We start from the raw sequence: 25,818 nt of genomic DNA, 5'->3' as shown, positions 1-25,818 counted from the left end.
TGGTGGTGTGTGCGGCAGTGGCGGGTTGCCCGCCGAGTGCGGCACAGTGGCGGTGGTGTGGGCGCGGTGGCGGTGGTGTGGGTGGCGGCGGGTCGCCCGCCGAGTGCAGCAGTGGCTGGCTGGCTGGCGGCGATGGGCTGTAGTGCGGCCCGAGCGGCGGCGGATTGCCCGCTGAGGAGTTCAAGCAGAGCAACGACAAGCCTGCCTTCTGGCCGGATGTCGCTTCCCAACTGTGCAGGCGTGCCTGCGCAGTTCATTCTGTGAACTGCACAGGCGCGCCTGCACAGTTGGGAAGTGACGCCAGGCCTGAAGGCAGGCTTGGCATCGCTCTGCCTGAACTCCTCGGCGATCCGCCGCCGCTCGGGCCGCACTACAGGCAGCCCATCGCCGCCAGCCACCACCGCCGCTCACCACCGCCACATCGCCGCACGCCCTCCACCACTCGGCGGGCGATCCGGGGGGGCGGGGGGGAGCCACTTTTTGGCGCCCCCCAGGTGACCCGCCGGGGTGGCGCCCGGGGCACGTGCCCCCCTGCCCCCCTATCGTTACGCCCCTGTACAAGCCTGATGAGGCAACTGCAAAAAGGGAGGCTTCTGGGAGCTGGGCAGAATAAGCATAGCTAGCAACACTACACAGACTGGCAGTAGCTTCTCCAGGACTGCAGGCAAGAGTCACTCTCAGCCCTATCGTGAAGATGCCAGGGAAAGAACTTGGAACCTTCAGCATGCAAACATACAGATGCTCTTCCCAGTAAGGATGTGCATGAACCATGGTTCGAGTGCCTTTTGGGCAGGGGCACCGGTAACTTTTAGAAAAAGGAGAGCAGGTCCTTACCTGCTCTCGGCTGCCCCAAGCAGCTTCCTGCTGGGGCTGTGTGCATCCCAATAACCTCTGTGTGGCACCAGCATGCACATGGTGTCCGCGCATGTGCAGGCACCATGTGCATGCTGGCACTGCACAGGGATTATTGGGATGTGTACCACATCCCTACTCGCCAGAACGGCCCCATCCCCTAAGGGGAATACCATACAGTACTCACATGTTGTCTCCCATTCAAATGCAAACCAGGGTAGACCCTGCTTAACAAAGGGGACAATTCATGCTTGCTTCCACAAAATCTGCTCTGAAATCAAAGTTGGGAGGGGCAATTCCTAGCAAGTGACTTGCTGGTTCTGTACTTAGGTGCCTGATAAGGACAGTTTATGAGCACTCTGGCACTTGTATAGTTAAAGAATAATTTCTTCCTCTCCCTTTCATTTCATTGGCATTTGTTTTCTCCCTCTGCCCTCTTTTTCTCACCCCCACCAAAGATGGGGAAGCAAAGCCTCACAGTAAATCTTAGAATAACTAGAAAATAACTCCATTGATTCCACTGTAGGTTATTTCTGGATAAATGCACATAGTAATCAGGACCAACAGAGATCCTAGGCAAGAATGTGGGTTCTCTCCCCGCCCTTCCTCCCAACCTCTCAGGAAAGTATAGAAGGGAGCATTTGAACCTTCTGAGGGTAGAACCCCAGTTATTTGTCCGGAGCTTACTTCTGAGTAAAAATGTATAGAATTAGGACCAAGGACTCCATATTAGGAAGTTCTAAAGAAGGAACCTCAAGGAAATCCTAAAACACATTCCCACCCAGCACCAAGAACCATCATTCTGGTGCAGATTGCTCTTGAATATAAAGTATGGTTAAACTCACTTGACCATACTTAAGAAATGAAGCCTCCATATTCACATGCGGTTTGGCTCTCATGTAGAAACTCCATGTTCAAGGGCAGTCTACACCGCAATAAGTTGGCACTGGGTGGGAATGGTTTCTGGGATTTCCTTGCTACATTTCCTTGGAGCTTTCTGGAAACATGTAGCTGAGCACTGTGAGAAAGAGGATGCTGGAGGACACATGTTTTCCCCCAGCAGCATTTTGATAACTGAGCCTGCAATTCTATGTGCATATCTAGAAGGAAGTAAACATTAAACTCAGTGGGACTTGCTTCCAAATAATGAGGGAACAGTTAAAAAATTCCTGAAAAATTGTATTGGGGTCGGGAGAATAATTGAAAGTTTATTCTAAAAATGTAAGTAAAAAACAATATAAAAATCATGCGAGGTAAACCCACCACCACCTCAGCACACAGATTGTTCTCAAAGATTCTGACATTAGCCAAAGCATTCCACAGGGCATAAGATCTGTTAGTATATTTAAAACAAAAATGCCAACAACCCATCCTCACCTACTTCGTAGAGAATACAGCAAGAAAGTGACAGTGACTGACATAGGAATATTACTCAAAGTAATCCTACTGAAATTAAAAGAACATATTAATGCCTGATGTCCTTTTAATTTAATTTTTTTTTAAAATTTAATTTAATTTAATTTAAACAGGACTACTTTGAATAAACATTATCTTTGTCAGCCATTAAACAATCAGTGGAGGCCTGAGGCTTAAAGGGAAGAAATCTACTCCGTCTATGCTCAGAGGCTACATCACGTCTGTACAACCTTTTAAACGTATTACTTTCTAGACAGAAGGAAAAATACAGACGCTAATAAGTATCATTAAATTGAAACATGCCACAGCCTTATTAAAAGAGAAAGAAGAGCGAAGGCCAGAAGAGCTCTCTTATCAGCTCCTCGGAGCTCAACTGTAGCCCAAGAACAGGCACTGGAAGGGTGCGGGGAAGGCTGCTGCTCTCAAGGCCAGGTGTGTCCTGAGTGAAGGAAGGAGAAAAGGAAGATGATGTGAGGACTCGTAGAAGTCTCCGTCCCAGTTGGGGTTTCAAGAATTAGGGGTTTTTTGTTCTCTAGGTGGCTCATAAAGAATGGGGAGATGTTCTCTAGGGGGTTCATAAAGCAGAGTATGAATCACTCATACTCATAAACCACATATGAGTTACTCAGAGGGGTTAAGGCCTACCACTATTTCAGGAGACAGCATTGCTGATAACATCATCCTGAAAGAAATTAAATCAAGCAGGAGAACTGTAAGGTTTGTGAGGACGTTCCGGGAAGACAATCTGTAGTTTTAGCCATGGAGTCTAAAGAGGTTATTTTTAATGATTATTGGTTGGGTGTGTGTGTGCGTGGTTTTTTTAAAAAACAGAAATGAAGTACAGATTTAAAGTGAACGCAAATTAACTAATAAGAACGCAAATTAATTAATAAGACCAAATTTTGTCCTTATGCACTGCTGAAAAATCATGAGGCGGGATCACACTGCCACTATTACTGACTCCACTAACTTTATTTAATTGTGTTTTGCAGGGTGGAAAGTGACTTCTTAGTTGAAGGTGTTGCAAAATTTTTGGTGTTCAGCATAAGGAAGCTCAAACCTTGTGGTTTGCGCTCACATGATTTTACTATCTGGTAGGTAATTTATAAAACTTCAGTCAAAACAGAACTTTGAAAACTTGACAACTTGGATCATTCCACTCTGTTAGGCTGAGTGGAATGTTGCCAAGTGTACAGACTTTAAATATTCCTTAATAACTACTGCATGTGTTTTCAAACATGAAGGGGGAAAAGATCTGTACTACTCAAGTGGGGGTGGTAGTCTGTGAGTTTGAAGATCAGTTATGTGCCCTGCCCAGTTATTGAGGCCTATAGTGCTATTAGTCTGGAGAGGCATGGGAACTTCTATCAAACAAGGCTTAAGATATTACAGTACCTTCCAAAGAATACTGATCAAAATCAGTAATTTTTCAATAGAAAGGAAAATTTATCCTCCAGTTGTAGAAGGAGCGTCTATGGCAGAGAAAACTCCTATCAAATAACCTTTCCTTATATCACAGTTCTGCTAGAATAATTCAGATGGGGGAGTTTCTAATTTGTCTGCCCAATGTGCCTCAACGTTTGCAGGCATCACCTAGGGGACACCACCACTTCAGATCTGGTGCAGAAAGTGGCTAAGATGCAGCAGTTTTAAAAAATTGAACCTTGAGCTCTATAAAAGATGTGTTGGCTACTTGAGAATGTTCATTGGATGCTGCAATCCCAGTGAATCTGTAGCATCCCCCTGATGGCCATCTCTCGTACAGTTCATTACATTTCTGGTACTGAGAGGGCCTCTTCGACAGGAAGCAGAGCTCATGGGGCTGGTTGAGAATTTACACAGGGACATTAGGGAAGCACATGGGGACATCTGGGACGTGTACTTCCTCCCAGTGCTATTTCCATGGCTGTTGCAGAGTTATTTATGAACTTGTGAGGGAATGCAAGGAGCTGGCAACGAATTGTGGAAGAGAACTCAAGCTAGGGTGAATGGTTATTTTATTTACATTTTTTACATTTATATTCCGCTCTTCCTCCAAGGAGCCCTGAGCGGTGTACATAGTTACGTTTCTCCTCACAACAACTCTGTGAGGTAAATTATGAGGAAGCACAAGCTGGTGGCAAGGTAATAGGGGCCCTTACAAGCTACTGTATGTGGTGAATAGTCTAATGAAGACACATATGAGAGCAGTGAGGTGGCAATTGTACTAACCATGGAATTCAGGGCGGATGCAAGATGACCGGGTCTTTGCGATGGCATATAAGCTGGTGGCAGACTGCCTTTGAACACAGAGGTTTTACATCAGAAGTATACTGCTTAAGAATGAGAAGACTCCACTTAACCAGCATGAGTAATCCCTTCCCCATAGTGTCTAAGCAGATTTCCCTTTTTAAAACACCTGGAAATTCAGTAAGCCAAAAACCTTCAGTTTAAGTTGAGAATGAAGATACTTTACATTTTCACTTGTGTTCTAAAAAGAATGGCAATTGCAAATTAGGGTGCCCATCTTAACTTCCGCACCATATAAGCTGTAAAGATCTTGTACAGTCTGGTATATGATGATGGCTTTAGAAATGAGGTGCCATGCACCCACGCTTTACCTTGGTCTTTTAGATGAACATTGGGCTGGTGGGATGCATCCAGGTGGACATTTAACAGGTTCAGTTTCCCTAATCACTTCCTGCCTGATCAAGGCAAAGTGTGGGTTCATGAAGCCTCATTTCTAAAGTCATCATTGTATACCAGTCTGTACCAAGTCTTTACAGCTTATATGGCACCAGGGGCATATCTAGGGTGCAGCAGGCAGGGCATGTGCCCCGGGCGCCACTTGAAGGGGGGCACCATTTTTTAAAATGGAAAAATTAAATGGCTGCCAAAAACAAAATGGCCACACACACATGCTCAAATGGCATCTGCGAGGCCCTAGGCCATGCCAGGCCTCACAGAGGCCATTTGACCATGCACAGCAGCCATTTTGTTTTCAGTGGCCATTTTTTTTAAAAATAATATTTTTAAAAATGGCCACCACACATGCTCAAATGGTCTCTGCAAGTCTGTAGACCTTGCCAGGCCTCACAGAGGCCATTTGAGCATGCACAGCGGCCTCCAAAATGGCCACCATGCCGATCTTTGCAGGCCCAAACAGGCCCGAAAATCAGCTTGGGGCAGGCTGCGGCAGTGAATTAAGAGTCCGGTGGGGGGAGGGGGAACCTTTGCAGATCCCCCCGCCATGGCCTTTAGAAAGCCCCTCGAAGGGGCTAAAGGTTTTTTTAAAAAAAATAATAATATGTTATTGTACACATATTCAGTTTGGCACTATGTACAGAGAATCAGGGCTTGTGAATACTGAGCTGAAGCTTATGAGCTAGGATTGTATTCATTTGCTCTTACTTTGCTTCTTGTGATAAGTGAGTTAAATGTGATGTCTTGCTAATATGGCTATTAATGGTGAGTTTGTCTTTGAATCAGTGTGAAATCCTTAGTATTAAGGCCCACTGGGAGTTTCTTGCTCTCTTTCTCTCATTTTAACTGTCTTTCTGAAGTACTAGAATATATTCCAAGCATTGACACAGTTTACTCTGCATATCCTTTAATTATTTTCAGAGTATCTGGGAAAAGTCAAATTCTCCATTTATTTTTAAAACGTATGTAATAGTGATGCTACAATGCATAGTAGAGAATTAGACAGGCACTTCTGTTTTGTTTTCCAAGAACACCTCCACATAGTCTTTGGGTATTTCATAAGCCCCAGTATACTGAAATTTGTAGTTTCCCAGCATTGTTTGGTCTGGCTACGTCCACTGCTAAATAGTTTTTGAAATATTAAAAGATTAACGAGCTTGACTTGTATTTTTGAGCTGATATTATGGTAAAGTTATCTGAAAGATGGGTGTCAGATTTTTGGAGAGGGGGTGCATTCAGTGCTTGTCCTAGGCGCTATTTTCCCTAGATACGCCTCTGTATGGCACACAAGGTAAGATGGGCACTGAACTTGCAATGTCCATTCGTTTTAGAGCATGAGTGAAAATGTAAAGCATCTTAACTCTCATCTTAAACCAAAGTTGTTTTGATTACTGAATAGATTGGTTCCTTGAGTCGCTTTCATTTAAGTTAATTTGCTTGGTAACTGAAGGAGGATGTATACAACTGTTTGCTTATAAAAAAAATAATTTTGTATTTATATTGGGCTCTATATTAGTTCAAGTATTCAGATTGTGACCCCCAAACCAACTCAGCTTTAAGAAAGCAGGTCTCCATTTGCCTGCCTGTATAACTTGCACAAGTAGCTTTGCACATAGTTCTAACCTAAGGATAGGGCAAGCTCAACATCACCACAATCCTAGACACTTCAAGCAGAAAAGTAAAGAGCAAAAAATACCTCTTCATAGCATCACTGACAGACACTTGCACAGCATCCATGCCAACACCACTGCAACAAAGGAATGATAGACATTCTCATCACAGACTTAGTGGATAATAAGCATGTAAAGAAAATCCACAGACTCCCCCAGGAGAAGGGTTCAGGTGGTCCCACTGGGAAAGAATGCTCCCAAACATGCAGACCAAACAACATGGTTTGATCAGTGTCTGTGTGAGGGAAGCAAGTGCTTTGTGTTTTGCAGCGGAGGGGTCCATATGCAGGAGGATTAGGATCCATGGGAAACAGTTTTCAGAATTCAACACTATGGGTGACCTGGTAATTTAGTAGGAAAGAACACTGATATGAGAAACAGAGATGACAAAACTGAGTCAAGTGGCATTGGCTGGACTCAACTTCAGCAGCTTGGCTTCCTTCCTGCTGTCCAACTTTGTTCCAGAAAAGCTACCCCATTTTCATAGTTTGGGGAGCGGGGGGAAGCATGATCTTCAGGGAAACCAGGCAGCAGGAAGCAAAAGATGCCACAGCGGAAATGAGAGAAGCCCAAGTGAAGCTGTGAGGAGATAAAGACATAAGGAAAGAGAAGGGAGCAGGTTACAAACTAACTGTATTAACATACCTCAGCCTTGAGAGTTAGAACAAGAGTTCAGACTCTGAAGCCAACCAGAAAGCCTGTGGGTTGAGGCAAAGCATCTTCCTCATCTATCCTTTACTGGGAATTGGGTGGAGGGGGAGGGATGTTAATGAAATTTAAATAGTGGAGAGCTCTAAATTGGGGTTTGCTGTGCACCCTTGCTGGTAGTTCCTGTTGGTAGTTTCTGTTGGGAGGGGCTGGTAACAGAAGGGCTGATAGACCAGCTTGGTGACTCATGAGCTTGAAAAGACTATGAACATACTTAGGAGTGTCATTTCCTGCTTGGAACCAACAATTACTCACTGTGACGTTTTTAATGAGTTGTGTTTGGACAAAATATCTCGTATTCGGGCCGACTTAGATTCAAATTGTTACAGAGTCTGATGCTGAGTTGTCCAGCAGCTCCTCTTATGTGATGACCCTGGATCAATTTCAGTTTGTGACTCCTGAGGATGTGGACAAGTTGTTCGCATGGTGTGGCCTACCACATGCCCTCTTGATTTCTGCCCAACATGGCTTATACTATCTGGCAGGGAGGCTGTTGTAGAGGGCCTGGTAGAGATAATAAATGCTTCTCCGAGGGAGGGCAGAATGTTTCCTTGTCTTAAGGAGGCAATCGTTAGACCACTTCTGAAGAAGCTTGCCATGGAGAAGCCTGCCTCAGAGAAGCCTGCCTCAGAGTTAAGCAACTACAGGACTGTCTCCAAACTTCCATGGCTGGGCAAGGTGATTGAGAAGGTGATGGCCACCCAACTCTAGGCGGCTTTGGAAGAAACTGATTATCTAGACACATTTCAAATTGGCTTTTGGGTGGGCTATGGGGTGGAAACTGCCTTGGTCGGCCTGATGGATGATCTCCAATTGGGAATTGACAGGAGTGTGACTCTGTTGGTCCTTTTAGATCTCTAGGCGGCTTTTGATACTATTAACCACAGTATTCTTCTGGAACGTCTGAGGGGATTGGGGGTGGGAGGTACTGCTTTGCAGTGGTTCCACTCCTACCTCACAGGCAGATTCTAGATGGTGTGTCTTGGAGATTGTTCTTCAAAATCTGAACTTTCGTATTCCACAGTGCTCTATATTGTATCCAGTGTTGTTTAACATCTACATGAAACCACTGGGAGAGATCATCAGGAGATTTGGTGCAGGATGTTATCAATATGCTGATGAAATCTATTTTTCCCATGTCAACATCATCAGGGTAAGGCATAAGCTCTCTAAATGCCTGCCTGGAGGCAGTAATGGGCTGGATGAGAGATAACAAACTGAGGTTGAATCCAGATTATCGGGAGACGATTTTGATTTGCTAGTTCTGGTTGGGGTCACTCTCCCCCGGAAGGAACAGGTACTCAGTCTGGGGGTGCTTCTGGATATGAACCTCTGACTGGTGTCCCAGGTTGAGGTGGGGACCAGAGGTGCTTTTTATCAGCTTTGGCTGATATGCCAGCTGTGACCATTTCTTGAGATGAACGACCTCAAAACAGTGGTACATATGTTGGTAACCTCTAGGCTGGCTTACTGTAATGCGCTCTATGTGGGGCTGCCTTTGTACATAGTCCTGAAACTGCAGTTGGTCCAAGATGTGGCAGCCAGGTTGGTGTCTGGGTCACCTAGGAGAGACCATATTAATCCTGTGTTGAAAGAACTACACTGGCTGCCAATATGTTTCCTGGCAAAATACAAGATGCTGTTTATTAACTATAAAGCCCTAAGCGGCTTAGGCCCTGGCTAGAGAACGTCTTCTTCACCATGACCCCCCCGCCCCCATTGAGATCATCAGGAGAGGTCTGTCAACTCGTTTGGTGGCTACTTGGGGATGGGCCTTCTCCGTTGCTACCTCTGGACTTTTGAATGTGCTTCCTGTTGAAATAAGAGCCTTCCCATCTCTGGCAACTTTTTAAAAAGCACTGAAGACACATTTATTCACCCAGGCTTTTAATTAGATTTATTGTTTTAAATTTTAATGTTGGCTTTAAATGATTTTAATGTTAATGGTTTTAACATTTAAATGATTTTAATTGTTTTAATGTTTATAATGATTTTAATCGTAAACCGCCCAGGGATGCAAGTTTTGGGTAGTATAAAAATATGTTAAATAAATAAATAAGTGCTGTAGGAAGAAGAGAGAATAGGGATCACCTGAATGACGCTATAGACGGTTCCCAAGCTACTCCAATTATTATTACAATAGGCATGTGGAATAGGTACGGATGGAACCCATGGTGTCATTACCTTTCCATAGGTGACTATACTGGGAACCAGACAATAGAGAGCAAGTTCATAGATGTGCATACTTCCCAAGGCATTATAGGTCCCATTCCAGGTCGTATTCTTTGTCCTCAATCAAGTGGGCTAAGGGGTCCTATCCTGAAAAGAGGAAGAAGGCAAAAGCCACTGTTGCTAAGGATTGCCATAGCCAACAGTCTACACAATTTGCGCAACTGGATAAACACGTATTAGAGGATAAGGGTGATGGGAGGTTCCCTTGGATGGTGAGAAGGGACCGTTAGGGATGTGCAAACAGGTTCAACATCAAACTGATTTGGTTCGACTGTTCAGGGTCAAACTGAACACACCCTGAACCAACACACACACACACACACACACACACACACACACACACACACACACACACACAGAGCCACTTCCAGTTTGGGGTGTTGGTGATTTTTTTTAAAAAATTCAAACTTACTCCCTCCGGGGGATATATCCGAGGCAGGGGGTTGTCCGCAGCAGTTCCCCCTCCCCCCACTGGCCTCCCTTTATTCCAAAATTGGTCATTCAGCTGTTCTTCAGACTGTTATGGGGCCTTTCCCCCTTGCACGGTGGCCATTTTGGAAGCCACCGCCCTTGCGCAATGGGTCTCCACTCCCGCCTCTTAGAACTCCCCTGGAGGTGGTAAGTTTGAATTTTTCTTTAAAAAACCTAAATAATCTTTTTTAAGATTATTTTTAAATAATCTTTAAAAACCCCAAACTGGGGTGGGATGGCGCAAGGGGGTGCTAGACCAAAGTGGCCAAGTTTGGTTTGGGTCCAGTTCAGACTTGAACCAAACCAGACTAGCCAGTTCCGTGCACACGCCTATCGACAGTCCACCTCAGAACTATAGGACATATTCTGAGCAAGTGCAGTGTATGACATCTATCCTTGGATTAGATTCTCAGCAGTTGAAATATGAGACTGCTGACCCTGTGTTTGGCCTGATCAAGTCCACTTCTGCTGCCCCCCTTTCTCTGCCGCTTCTACCTACTGTCACAGAGGTGGTAAAGGCAGTTTGGACCAAAACAGGGTCCATTCAACCAACATCTAAGAAATTGAAAAATCTGTACAGGGTTCATAGTGACACACACTACCTGTTTCTGCACCGCAAGCTTAATTCAATAGTGGTTGAGTCCTCTCAACATGGCCCAAAGCAAAAATGATTGTCCCTCCCCATCTGACCCTGATGGAATAAAAACTGATTCCTTGGGGGAATGCATTCATGCAACTGCTAGTCTCTCAAATTATCAAGTGTGCATGGCTCGCTACACCCATTTTATTTTGGAAAAGCTGGAACCATTCAACCAGAACAGGAAAAAGGCAGCCATGACCTTCCTTACCAAAGAGCTGCAGTGCAGACTACAAAGCAACAGCTGCATTCAGTGTGCTACAAAGCAGATTGCTGCTCTTGTATAATAGTTGTGGCTGTAGGCTTGCATAGACACCCTTGGCTTAAATCTACTTCTCCTTCAAGGAAGGTCCTCAACTTGTAGCTTATTTTACAAACCCAAAGAGAGTTTGTAAAACCTATTTTACAAACCCAAAGAGAGGTGAAGTCTTGAAGACCCATCATGGATATTTGTGGCCTAAACAATTTCATTTGGTCCAAACATTTCCGGATGACTACCCTCAACCATATTCGATAACTTTTGTTCTACAATGATTGGTTCACAGCAATAGACTTGAAGGAAACCTATTTCCATATATACATAAGAACATACCACAGGAAATTCCTTTGTTTTTGCATCAGGAGGCCTTTCCACTTCTCCAAAGTCTTTTCCAAGTGCATGGTCATGGTAGCCCATCTTCATCAGCAGACCATTCATCAATTTCCATTTTTGGATGATTGGCTCTCAGTGTCATAGTCCAGAGAGAGCTTGCATCAGTATATTCAGACCACATTGACACTTTCAGACCATCTAGGTATCTATTAATTGGGAGAAGTCAAATTTAACACCTACAAAGGACTATAGAGTTTTTAGGCACAATTCTCGACTCACAAAATATGCTAGCTTCTCTGCCATCCTGAAGAATTACTGACATCAGGGCCATGGCCCACAAAATCTTGGCCTTACAGAAACATCCAGCGCGGTCCATTCAGAAGATGCTGGGCTTTATGGCATCCACTACCAGCATCCTATTGCTGGCTCACCTTCGAATGAGTCCATTATGACAATGGTTCCTGTCCATCTTTCACCCACAGGAGGACTACACCCCACCCCCCGCACAGCTCCTGATTCCAGATGATAGTTATCGGTTTATACATTTGTGGTCCAAGGTCTCCAACCTACTCGAAGGCAGGCCATTTATCCTGCTTCTGGCCACAATGTCTTTTACAACAGATTCTTCAAACTGGATGCGCACACAGGCCAACCATAGTGTGGCTGGACATTGGAATGACCACAAATACAAGTTCCACATCAACCAACTCAAACTCTTAGCCATCTGGAAAACCACGAAATCATTCCTACCACTGTTGAAAGGCACTTCTGTATTGGTCATGATTAACAATGTGATGGTGATGTCCTACTTGAATCACCAAGGCAGAACACACTCATCTGCACTGTGCCAGCTAGCCTTGGAAATTTGGACTTGGTGCCAGTCACCAAGTCAGTGGTGCCTCAGTCACATCCGGCCCTTGGGTGTCACTTGGTGCCTCAGTCACATTTGGTGTCTTGGTGTCACTTGGTGCCTCAGTCACATCTGGCCCTCTGCCATGCAGATTGCTGAGAAAGAGAACGTGAGTTGCGCACATCACACACAATCCCATTAATTGATTTTAAAAAATTTGAGGATTCCCCAGCATAGACCTGTTTGCCACACAGGAGAAGAAACAGTGCAAGCAGTTCTTCAGCAGGGCATCTCACGGCCACTACTACCTGGGAGATGCGGTTCTCCTCTCATGGGATAAAGGCCTGCTTTACATGTTTTCCCCACTGCCACTTACACCGGCAGGGCTGAGGAAAAGCAAAGAAAAGGAATATTGAAAGGAAAAGGAAAATGGAAGAGAACTGCATAAATTGCATACTCATTGCACCATGGTGGCCTCAGCTGGCTTGGTTCTCCACACTGCTGGTTCTATCCAATGGTAGTCATGTGTCCCTGTCCAACTTTCCAGATCTGCTCACCATGGAACGAGGCTCAATCTTGCATCCAGAGTCTTCACCTCACGGCTTGGAGGATCACCAACCATGATTACAGATTGGGTGGTTCTAGTTCAAAAGCCTTTTGCTCCTACAAGGCAAAATGGACATGTTTTATTTCCTCCACGTGTTCTAAGGGAATTGACCCCAAGGAGGCTCCATTGGATTTTATTCTCTCTTACCTGTTGCATTTGAGGAAGTTGAATCTTTTTGTTCCTTCATTAAAAGTTTATCTTGCTATACGTCATATTTTTTCTTTGGATCCTGTTAAATTTTTTTTTGAAGGAGTACTTCATTTGTATCCCCTGGCTCCAAGGTTGGCATCCCCCTGGGATTTGAAACTGGTCCTATCTGTTCTTATGTGCAAACCATTTGAATCTATGGCCATCTGTTCCTTTAAATGCTTAACAATTAAAATGGCATTTCTCTTAGCAATTAATTCAATATGTTGGAGCTCAGAGCACTAAGGACACATCCTCTGTTCATTTCTTCCCAACAAGATAATGGCCTCCTGAAACTAGATATGCAATACTTGCCTGAAGTTGTATCCCAATACCATGTTTCTCAGGACATTTGCCTTCCAGTGTTCTTTCCTTCACCTGCATTCTTTGGTTGTCAAATGGGTATTGTCTTTCTGCCTCCATCGTACTCAGCTGTTCCGTCATCTACCTATTTGTTTGTCTGCTATGTGGGACAGAACAAGGGGAAGCAAGTCGCTTGTCAGATACTATCCGCCTGGATAACATTGGCCATCAAACAAGACTAGACACTTCCTGAGAAGCCGCTTCCACCCACTATTAAAGCACACTTTACTAGGGTGATATATGCTTCCATGGCCGACGTCCATGGAGTCCATTGGATGCTATTTGTAGGGCAGAAACATGGAATGGATCATTGTCCTTTGTTCATCATTATGCTTTGGACACCAGGTCAAGAGCCCATTCTCAGTTTGGAGCAGCAATGCTCGATGCAGTTCTTCAGTAGATGCCCTCTTCTCCTGCCATCTTGGTGAGTAGCTTGCTAATCTCCTCAGTGTGGAGGACAATAGGACCACTAACAAGAAAGTCAGTTTGCTTACCTGTAGCTATTGTAGTGGTCCATTATCCTTCACATGGTCCTCCCTCCTCCCTGCTGTGGTGGCCACTTACCTGTTTAAGTAAATCATGGTGGTCAGGAACTGAGGGAGGTAACATCTGAAGTGCTGTATATGTCATCAGGGGGCAGGGCTACCACCAAAAAGCTTTGACTGCTCGGGCTGGCTAATGTCCACACAGGCACAGACATCCACAATGTGAAGGACAATGGATCACTGTTGTCCTGACCACTAGGTTACAGGTAAGCAACCTGACTTTCCTCCCTCTTCCCTACTTTTAAGTTGCCAGTGCTGGTTCCACAACCTTCTTCCTAATCTTTATTTATTATTTATCATATTTACATTCCGCCTGCCATGTGCATCCACTTTAGCATTTAGCATTTTAGTTACATCTCTAATAGCATCATTGCTCATTCCTCTACATGGAATACTTGTGTTAATCTATCCCTACAGTACAGGTTTCTACTTTAACCTGTTCCTACATTGAGAGAGAGAACCACAAGGCAGTTAAAGGAAGGGGTGTGGGGAAGAATGACAACAGGGAAAACATGGGTGTCCATCAGTTTGGCAGCAAACATTGTGTGGATTCACAGTAATAACTAAGTGGACAATTGCTGTACATTCCAGAGGGGAAAGGAGCAAAGGGTTTTTTTAGCTAGCTACCTAGAACTAATTCAGAACCGGGTTCAGCCTGGGGGAATAGAGTCAGAGATACACCTCTGCAAAGATATCGAAACTCTCAGGTACTCTCATATTCAAAACAAACTGAACTGTTGGCAGGACCCCTGGACTTCCCACCATGGAGTGTGGAAGAGCATGTTTAAGTTCAGTTACAACTATGATTAAGTCAGTCTTGTGGTAGCAAGCAAGAATTGTCCCCTTTGCTAAGCAGAGTTTGCCTTGGTTTGCATTTGGATGAATGACTACATAAGAACACTGTCTGCTGTAATATATTTCGCTTAGGGGATGGGCCATAGGTAGTACATCTCCTTCCCATGCAGGAGATCCCAGGTTCAATCCCTGGAATCTCCAGGTAAGACTAGGAAAGATTCCTGCCTGAAACCTTGGAGAGCTGCTGCCAGTCAATGTAGACAATACTGAGCTGGCCTGATTGGAATAAGGCAGCTTCTTATGTCCATACAATGAGGGCAACTTCAGGGGTTAGAGTCATTGGGGAGATGCCCAGTGACTTCATGGCCCACTCTAGAGGCCACCTCTTGCCTATAGCTTTTGTGTGGTGGTGATGGTAGAACAACTTTCTTGGGACCCACAAAATAGAAAGGGGACTAATGTAATGCCACAGCAATAGTTTACCAAGGGTCCAATGAAACCAACTCTATGTAATTTTGCTAGTGCCTAAGAGTCGGCAGTGATGCCACCCAAAATGGAGCAACATCTCAGGAGCTACATGATAACTATAAGCTTATATCTGGAAAAGTATTGTGCTGGTAAGTTTTTGGAAATAAAATCTTTTTATCACCTATACATGTCTGTAAGCTTGGTGCATTGGTAGATGTGAGGAAGGGGTTGGAGTGTGAGTATGTGTGTGTGTGTGAGTGTGACAGACAGACCTGATGGGATTGTTTTAAAGTGGAGATATGAAGAAGGAAACAGAGGAATGAGAACACCCAGAGAGAAGGGGAAGTGAGAGAGTCAGCTTACCAACCTGTAACAGTTCAACCGCTAATCAGTAAGAAGGGGACTCATAAGCTAGAGGTCTGCAGATTTACCTAGCCAAGGATTCTGCATTACTCACAGGCCTGAGACTGAGGGCCATTGTCCATCTGTTCTCAGTTTAGAGAATCTCTTTGCCCAGTAGCTCCTTCAGTGGACTCCAATTAGTAATTGTATTGACCTTTCCTTATGTTGTTTGTGTCACCCTATCAATTGGCCTTGGTGGATACCTGAAATAAAAGGCTTTTTGTCCTTTAGGAGTTTGAGTAGCTGAGAAAGAGATGTGAGATTTCTGTGAGGGAGACTGGAATAAGGAAGAAAATCAGTTTTCAGAACTGAGGAAGAAAACCGTGGCCTTCAAAGAACCAGCTTCAGCAACTCTATACTCTCTCTCTTAGCTAGTTAACCAATAAGAAAAAGGCTGACAGTCTAAAAAGCCATGCTCTTTGCCTGAAGCCATCTCAGGTCTGAAACTGAGAGACTGTTTCATTTTCTCTCAACTGTTAACCTGAGGGACCTTATGCTATGTTTTGTAATGCTGATATGCTTTATTAATCAAATACATTTTTTATTAGTTAAGATTATTGGAAATACAAATCACAGAAGGACAGATCCGTGTATATGTTTTTCTGCTTTTCTTTTCTTTTTCCCTTAATCAAATAAATTCTATTATTTATTGGATTGATTTAACAAAAGGTGTGTGTGTGTGTGTGTGTGTGTGTGTGTGTGTGTGTGTGTGTGTGTGTGAAATGGGAAGTTTTAAAACTTTTAACGTGTTGTATGATTTGGAATAATATATATTGACCTTATGTTCAATTTGCATTTTTCTAACATTACATTTTTATAAATGTAAGTGAAAATCAGAAGACAAAAAATTGCAACCAGTTTTCCTCTCAAAAACAGAGTTGAAAAAGAACATGCCTTCATGTCATATGAAGGTTTAAGTGGTATATCTGCATCTGAACAGCCTAAAGCATAAATACAAACTATATATTGAAGACATGACATATCCATAACTAGAAGGCAGTTCCCAATGTCAGTGGAAGTACCAGGAGTGCTGGACATAAGAGAAAGCTGCTGAAGATGAATACACTCCCTTTCTTATTTATTTATTTAACATATTTTTATACTGCCCAAAACTTACTTCTCTGGATGGTTAACAGATATTTGATAGATACATTAACTGATATTTGAAAAACTACAACAAAAATCCAAGAAGAATGTTGAAGTAATGCTTTGTAGGAGAGTTGGCTAGTCAACTTCTAATATGTGTGCATAATTTATGCAAAAATAATATACAGATATGTTAAATATAATAAAATTGTTATGAAATATTTTTCATGTTTGCAATGGCATCATGCAGTTCACCTTCATCTTTTTATTCACATCTCCTTCACACCCACTCCACTTTAATTTCTAAGGGACATCACTGCCTGTGAGGAGTCTTCTGGCAGGGAGGAGGAAAAGAGGCTAATCAGAACCAAACTTGTAACTTCCCTCTCACAAGCTCTTATAAAAGAAATGTCAAACAACCAGCCCTATATCTCCTATTCACACCCCATTGTTTTTGGAGTCAAACATCCATATTGAGCTATTCACTAAGCATAGTCTTAGCTCTCTTACTTGAAATGAAATAGTGTGGAAACCTTTCTGAAAAATTAATGCATTGTGGAAATTTATTGTTGAAATTTGAAATTCATCATTTGGAACAATAATAACCTGGGTATCACAAGTACTGGTGAACACTAATTGAGGTAATGGGAGGTATTGAATACTGCAGTGGCAGCTGTTGGTCCCTGCAAATGGCAAGGCAGTGGGCAGGGTAGGTAATGATGGGAGGAGCCAGTGGTAAGAGGCAGAGCTAAGAGTAAGCAGGTCTGTTAGCAATATTGAGTGAAGCCAACTAATTCTTGTTTTCTCCCCAGCGTTAGCCTACCTGCAGAGCTTTCTGGAAGCAATGTTAACAAACATTAAACAATATAAAATACTTTAAATATTCTTTTGTATATTAAAGTATTTACTTAAGTATTTTTCAGTTTTACACATAAGTCATATGCAAGACATTTTAGATTGTGTGCCTTTTTGGGACAAGGAACCATCTTATTTCTTGATTTTTCTACATATCCTGCTTTGAGAACTTTTTTGAAAGCAATAAATAAATATTTGTAGAAGCACTAATTTGCACAGCTGTTTGTAATCAATGCAACTTCCAAAATTTTACAAATAAAGCATTCATTTTGATATGAATTTATCTAGCTTTAAAATCCAACCTCACTACTGATACGTGCCAGACCAGCCGTACAAAAATCAATTTAAAATGTCTTTCAACACAAATGAACATTCAGTTCTAAATAATAAGAACCACTTACATAGCCAAAATCAACAACACAAAACTATCTACCAAAAAATAAAAACCCTAGTTTGAGACAATGGATGGCAGTGAGAAGAAGTGCTAATGAAGCATCAGTCTATGCAAAAAGGGGCATCCTAAAGCAGCATGGAGAAGGGTAATGGGGCAGAATGGGAGAAGGCATTTCATTTAGTGCTTAGCAAGGCTGCTATGCTGAATGCAGAAATAATGGACAATTATAGCCGGGGATAGAAAAGTGGCAATAACGTTTTTCTCCCCTCCTGTCCTCGCTGCTGGTTTTAACTCTTTCAATCTTGGTCTCTTTCTCCTGCATACTCACACTGTGAGTGCTGCCAGCAGAAACAACAGGCAATTAAAGCAGTAAGAAATAAAACAGGTGGCGGGCGGGTGGGGGGGGGGGAGGTTTTCTTGTTGCAGCTATTCTGTTCCCTTCTGTATCTTTTTCAATCTCCCATTCTCCTCTACACATTGACCACTCATTCTGATTCTCTCTTGCTCACACACACCACACACACACACACACACACACACTCTCCCTTGGCCAATTGCAAGGAAAAATTCCTGTTCTCCAGCAGGAAGCTATTCGTACTGCCTTAGTGAGGTTTTTGCCATTTTAAACTTCAGTACATTCTGGCGCGTTGGGCTGGGCAGCCGCAGCAGAGAAGGCAGCAGCTTCTTAAAGGAAGCGAGACTGCACAGGGAGAGATCACTGAGGATCAGTCGTCAAGCTAGTTTTACTTTTGAATTTTTTGGGAAGGAGAGGGAGGTCTAAGTAGGAGAGATAAAATTGTTGTGGTGGGGCTCTCTTGCTGCAAAAAGCAAGGGACCTCTATCAGCAGCCCCAGAAAGGAGGAGAGCAGCCATGGCCCTACCTTCATATCTTCAGTGAGTGGCTGGACTCCTCTTCTGAATGTGAGACACAGTCACAAACAGAATTTGCTCTCCAGGACCTCGCTCTTCCACATGTGCTAGCAAAATTGTTCCCCATCCTCCAGCAGCATGGCCAAACAAATTGCAGCTGGCCTCCCTGTACATATCCCTTGCTGTAATTTGTCTGCGCACCAGAGTCTAGCGCTTAGAAAAGAAGTTACACAGCAGTTCCAGGATTGGCTCTGGGGCAATTATTATTCCTTCTGTGTGGACCTAAGACTGCAAAATGGTGTTATCTTGGGCGTTGGTAAACCAGTGCCCTGCTTAAGGAAGGCATTTTGTGAGAGGAGAGTGGAAAAAGTGATGGGAACAGAGGAAGCACCCCCTTCAGGAAACTTGTGGAAGTGTCCAGTCAGAAAAACAGAAAAAGCAAAGAAAATAATACGGGGAGGAGAGAGAACAGAATGGACTGTATGATTTGAGGGCTGTTGGGAGCTGTTTTGGGGTGAGAGGGCTCAGCCTCCACTACACAAAGGTACTTTGATTGGTATATACTTCTTAGTAACAACTTTGGCCACTCTTCCCTGTACAGTTCCGCACCTTATTAGCAAATTCAGGCTGTGGGAGAACTGAATGGGCCCAGTTCACCCCTCACTTTCGAAAACTAAAATGTTTTATGTTTATTAGCTAAAACCTAACATCTGTGGCCACATAAGTGGCCAATAATTCAGCAAAGGGCAACCCAAGCTCTATGTGTGATAAAATAGACTCAGAGGGGAGGAAACCTTCAGTAACTGTTAGAGGCAGATTCACAACTGGGTGAACATGTGCTCTGCACATGGGCTTCTGGGAGGGAGCCACTGTACTCAACTGCCACTTGCCTCCACAGCCCCTGACAGCTGATCTCTGTGTCCCCCCACTTACCTGCCACTGCTGCTGCTGGATTCCTTCCCTTTTCTGGCCATAACGTGGCATAAAAAGGAAGTACATTTTCACACAATGCATGATGAATCTATGGAATTCTGTGCCACAAGATGTGGTGACAGCCAACAGCCTGGATAGCTTTAAGAGGGGTATCAGTGGCTAGTAGTCTAAGGGCTATAGGGCACCTCCAGGCTCAGAGGCAAGATGACTTTAAATACCAGTCTCGGGAGTTGCAGTAAGAGAGAGTGCATGCCCTCAGCTTTTGCCTGTGGGCCTTCCTAGAGGCATCTGGTGGGCCACTGCAAAACAGGTTGCTGGAATAAATAGACTTCGGGCCTGATCCATCAGGGCTGTTCTTACGTTAATATAATGATGTGACTGTGCCAGTGCTTTTTATCACTGGGATTGACTTGCATCAGGGTGGTGATATCATTATACTGGCAAATGTTTTGGCCACTGGCCGTAAGTAAAGTATCTATCTATCTATCTATCTATCTATCTATCTATCTATCTATCTATCTATCTATCTATCATACTGGCAAATGGAAATGAGGCAGTGGAAGTGAGTGGGGCCCATGGATGCCAGCGATGAGTGGATGGGGACTGCGGTGAAGAGACCACCAACAAATCTAGCCATGGGCCACTGCCAACACCATTATGCCACTGGCTGTTAGGAACATTAAGTCCTAGCATAGAGCTGTGTGTTCATCAGAATAGAAAGAAGGGTATTTCCTCTCCACTTAGTTTAAAAAGCAGCCATAACTACAGATTAGAAGAGGGGAGATTTGGAGGAGCACTTGGAAAATATCCATGTAGTCCTGTATGCAGGAAAGATGGGAAGACCCACAGATTCTTAAAAATTAATGTAAGTTGTATTCTGGACAAAGTTTTGACTATTCTCAGGATCTCTGTGTGTATCTTTGTGTTCGATATGGCATTCCTAAATTCAGATAATGATGTAAACACACAAATGCCCCGAAACAATTGTTTCAATTATAGAATTTTAAATTCACCAAAGTAGATTTTTTACTTAAATTTGACCATGGAATTGTTTTAGCTGTAAGGAAGGGGGAAAGTAAAAACAAATAAAAGCTGCTTCTCCCAAAGGCTACCTTTAATTTCTTATCAAAGGAAAGAAAGAAAAAGATCACCAAGCAAGATAGCTGTTAGAGTTCTTCTTTTGAGCACCTACTTGTATTTGTCATCAGAACCCTTTTCGCTACTGAGAATCAGATATGAGAGGTTGGTAATATGATACCTTTTATTAGACCAGCATGATGAATATAAATGCAACCTTTTCAACATTTTGGCATTCCCTGAGCAAGGTATTTGTGGTATTTGAAAACTACACTCTTTTACCAACAGAAGTTTCTCCAGTAAAAGACAATATCCTCACCTGTATTTTCTGTGATGCTTTGGGACCAACACAACACTGCCTGAATGATATGAACCCTGAAAAGGACTGACACAGAGACAAAATATTGAACAAAACTGGCTTCCTTTGTTATGTCTAAATAAATATATATACCAAACTTTCAGGTACCAATTTAGGATTAAGGGAGATTTGCCATTCTGCAGTTCATACTATATGGTTTTTTGTTTGAAGAGAAGACAAACACACAGAGAAGTAGCGGACATCCAGACTAAATTTGCACATGCCAAATAATATTTTGTGTGTTCAAAGGATGTTGGTAATTTTTGCTGATTTCCCCTTTCCTTCTTCAGCCTCCTGTGCATCATGAAAATATGTCCCTAACAGTTCCAAAACCTTCAGGGTCATATTTGGGAGAAGCACAGGAGGCTGCGGGGTGGTGGCAGCGATTACAACAATCACCCCCTGTTGCACATATGTAACATGAAGTTGCTCTGGATCTTCTACCTTGGTCTTCACATTTCTCTGTCTCCCTCTACTTTGTGGACCCTTAACTAGATCACATTTCTTGCCAGTGATTGCGTTTTGATAAGTAAAGAAATTTTCAAATAATCAAATTTTACTATGGTCAATAAGCTAGGAAAAAAATTAAGACAAAACATTTTAATTATAAACAACATAATTATCAACGACAGATAGAATACAATACATTAACATCATTTAGGACAGGGTCTCTTAACCTTGGGCCCCCAGCTGTTGAACTACAACTCTCATAATCCCCAAACAAAAACCATTGCAGCTGAGGATTCTCAGGTTAAGAAACCCTGATTTAGGATACTCAAATCATCTTACATCAAGTGCTAATGGCAGGAGCCATAAACTTGGTCAGTAACATGAGAATCCTAATCAGATAAGAACAAGGAAAAATAAAATTCATCCTAGCTGCCTGGATGCTTACTAATAATAGGTGGAATAAAAAATAAAGTGAAAAAACATAAAAATAAAGTGAGCCAGCATAGGGTAGTGGTTAGAGTGTTGGACCAGGACTGGGAAGACCTGAGTTTTATCCCCATTCAACCATAAAACTATCTGGGTGACTCTGGGCCAGTCATGTATTTCTCAGCCTAACCTACCTCACAGGGTTGTTGCAAGGATAAAGATAACCATGATAAATGGGGCAGTACAAAAGTACATGTCTGTATCTTATCTGAATCACAAGGGCAAGTATATTTGTCATAGGGAATATTCTGAAATCTTACTACAAGTAAATTGAAGCACACTGTGTGGCACAGCGGGGAAATGCTTGACTAAGAAGCAGAAGGTTGCTGGTTCGAATCACCGCAGGTACTATATCAGGCAGCAGCGATATAGGAAGATGCTGAAAGGCATCATCTCACACTGCACGGGAGGAGGCAATGGTAAACCCCTCTTGTATTCTACCAAAAGAAAAAAAAACCACAGGGCTCTGTGGATGCCAGAAATCAACATTGACTTGACGGCACACAAGACAGTATGAACACTTTTCAATATTTCAGAATAATAAGATTGAAAAGATACTTAGCTGGATTAAACCAATTTACAACACTCTCTACAGTGTTACAAACGAGCTGAACCTAAATCCCTATGCAGCTCTACATCCCATATTGGCCATCGTATAACCGTCTTGGCTTTCTGAATACCCAGCAATATGAAATAATGAGGAGGAAGACCATAACTTCAATTTTTGTTGCAGAAACCCCTTCCAACAAGTAGGAAATAGATCTAACAAGGTTAACAGAGCCAGACCAACTTGGGAGAAAATCACTTTTAACTAAAAATGTATGACTAGATTCGATCCTCCATTGAAATCAAACCTATTGCTATATTATTATTATTTTTTATTATTTTTACATTTTATATCCCGCTCTTCCTTCAAGGAGCCCAGAGCGATGTACTACATGCTTAAGTTTCTCCTCACAACAACCCTGTGAAGTAGGTTGGGCTGAGAGAGAGAAGTGACTGGCTCAGAGTCACCCAGCTAGTTTCATGGCTGAATGGGGATTTGAACTCGGGTCTCCCCAGTCCTATTCCAGCACTCTAGCCACTACACCATGCTGGCTCACTATATGTAGTTGTGCTCTGGAGACACAATGTGGAACTAGAAAAATGGCCCTCAAAAATTAATTGGACCATCTCATGAGGGCCATAGCTGCAATAACCATAGAAATGTACTCAAAACAACTGAGATATGGCTTTTGCCAGAAATACTTGAATAGCTGATGGAATATAATAATCTCCATTAACAGAGAAAAATCTGAGTGGCAGTTGCACTCCTTTGTGCATTTCGAACAACATAAATGCTCTGTACCTATCTGAAAGACAACTCTGAGATTTTATACATCTTAACTTGCACTATCTTGTACCCATCCATCTGCCACATAGGTTGAGTTTGCCTCTTTGAAAAAACTAATATATTAGATTAATGCCTTATCTAAAATCCTATCTTAGACGGTTCTCATGAACAGCCATGATTGGGCTAGGGCCTTGGCTGCCCATGGAAACCACTGGGAGCTGACTGGCTCTCTTCAGTGCCTTGGTGGCAAACCCATCTAAGAAGCCAGGCTCTTAAACGGGGTTAAAGGAGTGAGCACTCCCTTAACCCATTTACTTGACCATGTGTCAGTGCCAACAGCTTGTCAGGCAGGACATCCATCGCTGGGAATATCCCCACAATGCATTGTGAGATTTCCAGGTGCTGGGATGACTTGTCCTGATCTTCGCACTACTTATGACAGCATGATTGTGTGCCCAGAACCGCTCCCCTGATCGTCTATGGAGAAAGCAAGCTTCTGCTGTCTTAGCCACCGCCTGCCCTTTCACACGATCATGAGAAAGGGCTGTAAGACTAATATCTTAGGGTTTGTATTTAAAGAAATTTTAACAGTAACCTGCCTCAGCTTAGGGGTTATACTGGCTGTAGAGTGTTTTGTAAAACCTGTTTAGGGAAAACTAGATGTGATGTTAATCATTTCATTGGTCCGTGTGTGTTCATTCTGTAAAACTGTACATAGTAGCAATGAGATGGGAGATGATCATAATTGAGACCAAGCAGGATAAATTGATTTAAATCACCAAGAAGAAAAAAATCTCAATTTAAATCACTGATTTAAATCAAATTACAGTGGACCCTCAACTTACGAACTACTCGACATCCGATGTTTTCGACTTACGAACGACAAAAATGGCCGCAAGCTTACGAATTTTTCGAGCTACGAACGGAAACCGTTGGCAGTTTAGATGCGGTTTCCTCGACTTATTTATTTTTAGATGCGGCTTACGAATTTTTTTAGACCTCCGTGGGTGCGCTTTTCGACTTACGAAATTTTTGACCTCCGAACGTGCATTCGGAACGGATTAACTTCGTAAGTCGAGGGACCACTGTAATGGATTTAAATCACTGATACTTCCTCACATGTTTATTAAATAGTGCAAATCTGATCACTAAAACATGTTAACCTATAAGTCAGAGCATTTACATCATCTAGGAAGATATCATCTATGTAATTTTTTAGATAACTTGATTTTATACCAGTTTAGGCATTAGTGTATAATATCCAGTGTTTTAATGTAATGGATACCTTTACTCCTTACCTGTGTCAAGCTGCCCTGGATCTCCTTGTTGCAAAGTAAATGTTTTTCCTTTTTACCCTAGGAAGGCCTTTCTTCAAAATGTTCTCCTACACCCAGAAGCTATAACAGTTTTTTGGTGGCAAAATTTGGGGCAATAAACCACTTAGGGATTATTTTAATGAAAAGTTGTATAGAAATGGAACAATACATACATACATACATACAGGAAATTGTGTGCTGAATAATGTCTCCCCTTATTTCCCTACTGTTTTTCTATTTCACCTCCTTTCCTATATTGTGTGTCTTGCCTCAGCTCCTCTGCCTCAGCTCCTCTGCCAGCCCTATCACAAAACAACCACCTTACTATCCAGCTTTTATCTTTGCACATGAAAAAGAGATTTGGAAACAGAAACTGAAAACCCAGAAATTAAAAAAAACAACAACCAAAAAACCCCAAAAAGCTGATAGTCATTGGGCAAACAACACATTTTCATGAGATGTGAAAAAGAAATGAGTGCCCATGGAGAGGAGAGCTGGTCTTGTGGTAGCAAGCATGACTTGTCCCATTAGCTAAGCATAGTCTGCCCTGGTTACATTTGAATGGGAGACCACATGTGAGCACTGTAAGATATTTATTTTAGGTAAGCACTAAGTAAACTGGGAAAAGAAAAAAGGAGGGTAGCTGTGCAACTGCTGCAAAGTACTGTACTATGATATAGGCCAGTAATTTCATAGCACTTTGACAATGTTTCTAGTGGCTGCTACAATAAATATTGGTTCTAGTTGAAGTTGGCCAGCAAAAAAAGTTCTGACTGAATTAGCAAACTCATGTACTGTAGCTGTAGGTTCCATTTAGGCTGATGCTTTAAGGGGTTTAGTGGTCCAATGTCCCAAATGTTAAACTAATTCAATTTCATTTTATTGCAGTTGTTTGGGATCTTTCTTGTTTCAAGAAAGCAGTGATAATACATGTTTTAAAAATCTGTTGTAAACTATATATTGTAAACCTTCAGGAAGGGCTCAGCTCTGTTTTGTAATATATGTTTTACATTGCACAGTTTTAAATGTGCTTAATAAATAATATAGCTATATTATTGCACAGTTTTATTGATTATCATAATCATGGTTCAATATAATTAAAAGTGTTTTAATATAACATTCCAAAAAATAAATTTCCTTATTAAGAGATTATCAAATTGCCAGGTTTATCTGAATATGTAATT

General features: G+C 42.6%; 1 protein-coding gene and 2 long non-coding RNA genes across 15 annotated transcripts in view; 1 reads left to right on the top strand and 2 right to left on the bottom strand.

The window, feature by feature from the left end:
* The window catches only part of FOXP2 (forkhead box P2), a 727,796-nt gene that overhangs the window by 248,172 nt on the left and 453,806 nt on the right, over positions 1–25,818 (top strand). Inside the window, exon 1 of one of the 13 annotated variants that reach the window (XM_053252212.1) lies at positions 3,340–3,362. The exons of the other annotated variants lie outside the window; for them this stretch is intronic. The gene's annotated coding sequence lies outside the window, so the exon portion shown is untranslated. Of the gene's footprint in view, positions 1–3,339; positions 3,363–25,818 lie in introns of those variants that run through there. 13 annotated transcript variants of the gene reach the window in all.
* Positions 2,547–7,096, bottom strand: LOC128326092 (uncharacterized). The gene is made up of 3 exons (XR_008307846.1): positions 6,647–7,096; positions 4,480–4,547; positions 2,547–2,707 (listed from the first exon to the last, which is right to left on the bottom strand). It is a non-coding gene; the product is annotated as an uncharacterized LOC128326092 (long non-coding RNA).
* Positions 9,408–12,949, bottom strand: LOC128326091 (uncharacterized). Its single transcript, XR_008307845.1, has 4 exons — positions 12,865–12,949; positions 12,568–12,773; positions 11,261–12,265; positions 9,408–9,647 (listed from the first exon to the last, which is right to left on the bottom strand). It is a non-coding gene; the product is annotated as an uncharacterized LOC128326091 (long non-coding RNA).

This window comes from Hemicordylus capensis, chromosome 5 (assembly GCF_027244095.1).
Source record: "Hemicordylus capensis ecotype Gifberg chromosome 5, rHemCap1.1.pri, whole genome shotgun sequence".
NCBI lineage: Eukaryota > Metazoa > Chordata > Lepidosauria > Squamata > Cordylidae > Hemicordylus > Hemicordylus capensis.
The sequence above is the reverse complement of the archived record's forward strand: the minus strand, read 5'-3'. Positions and strand labels throughout refer to the sequence as shown.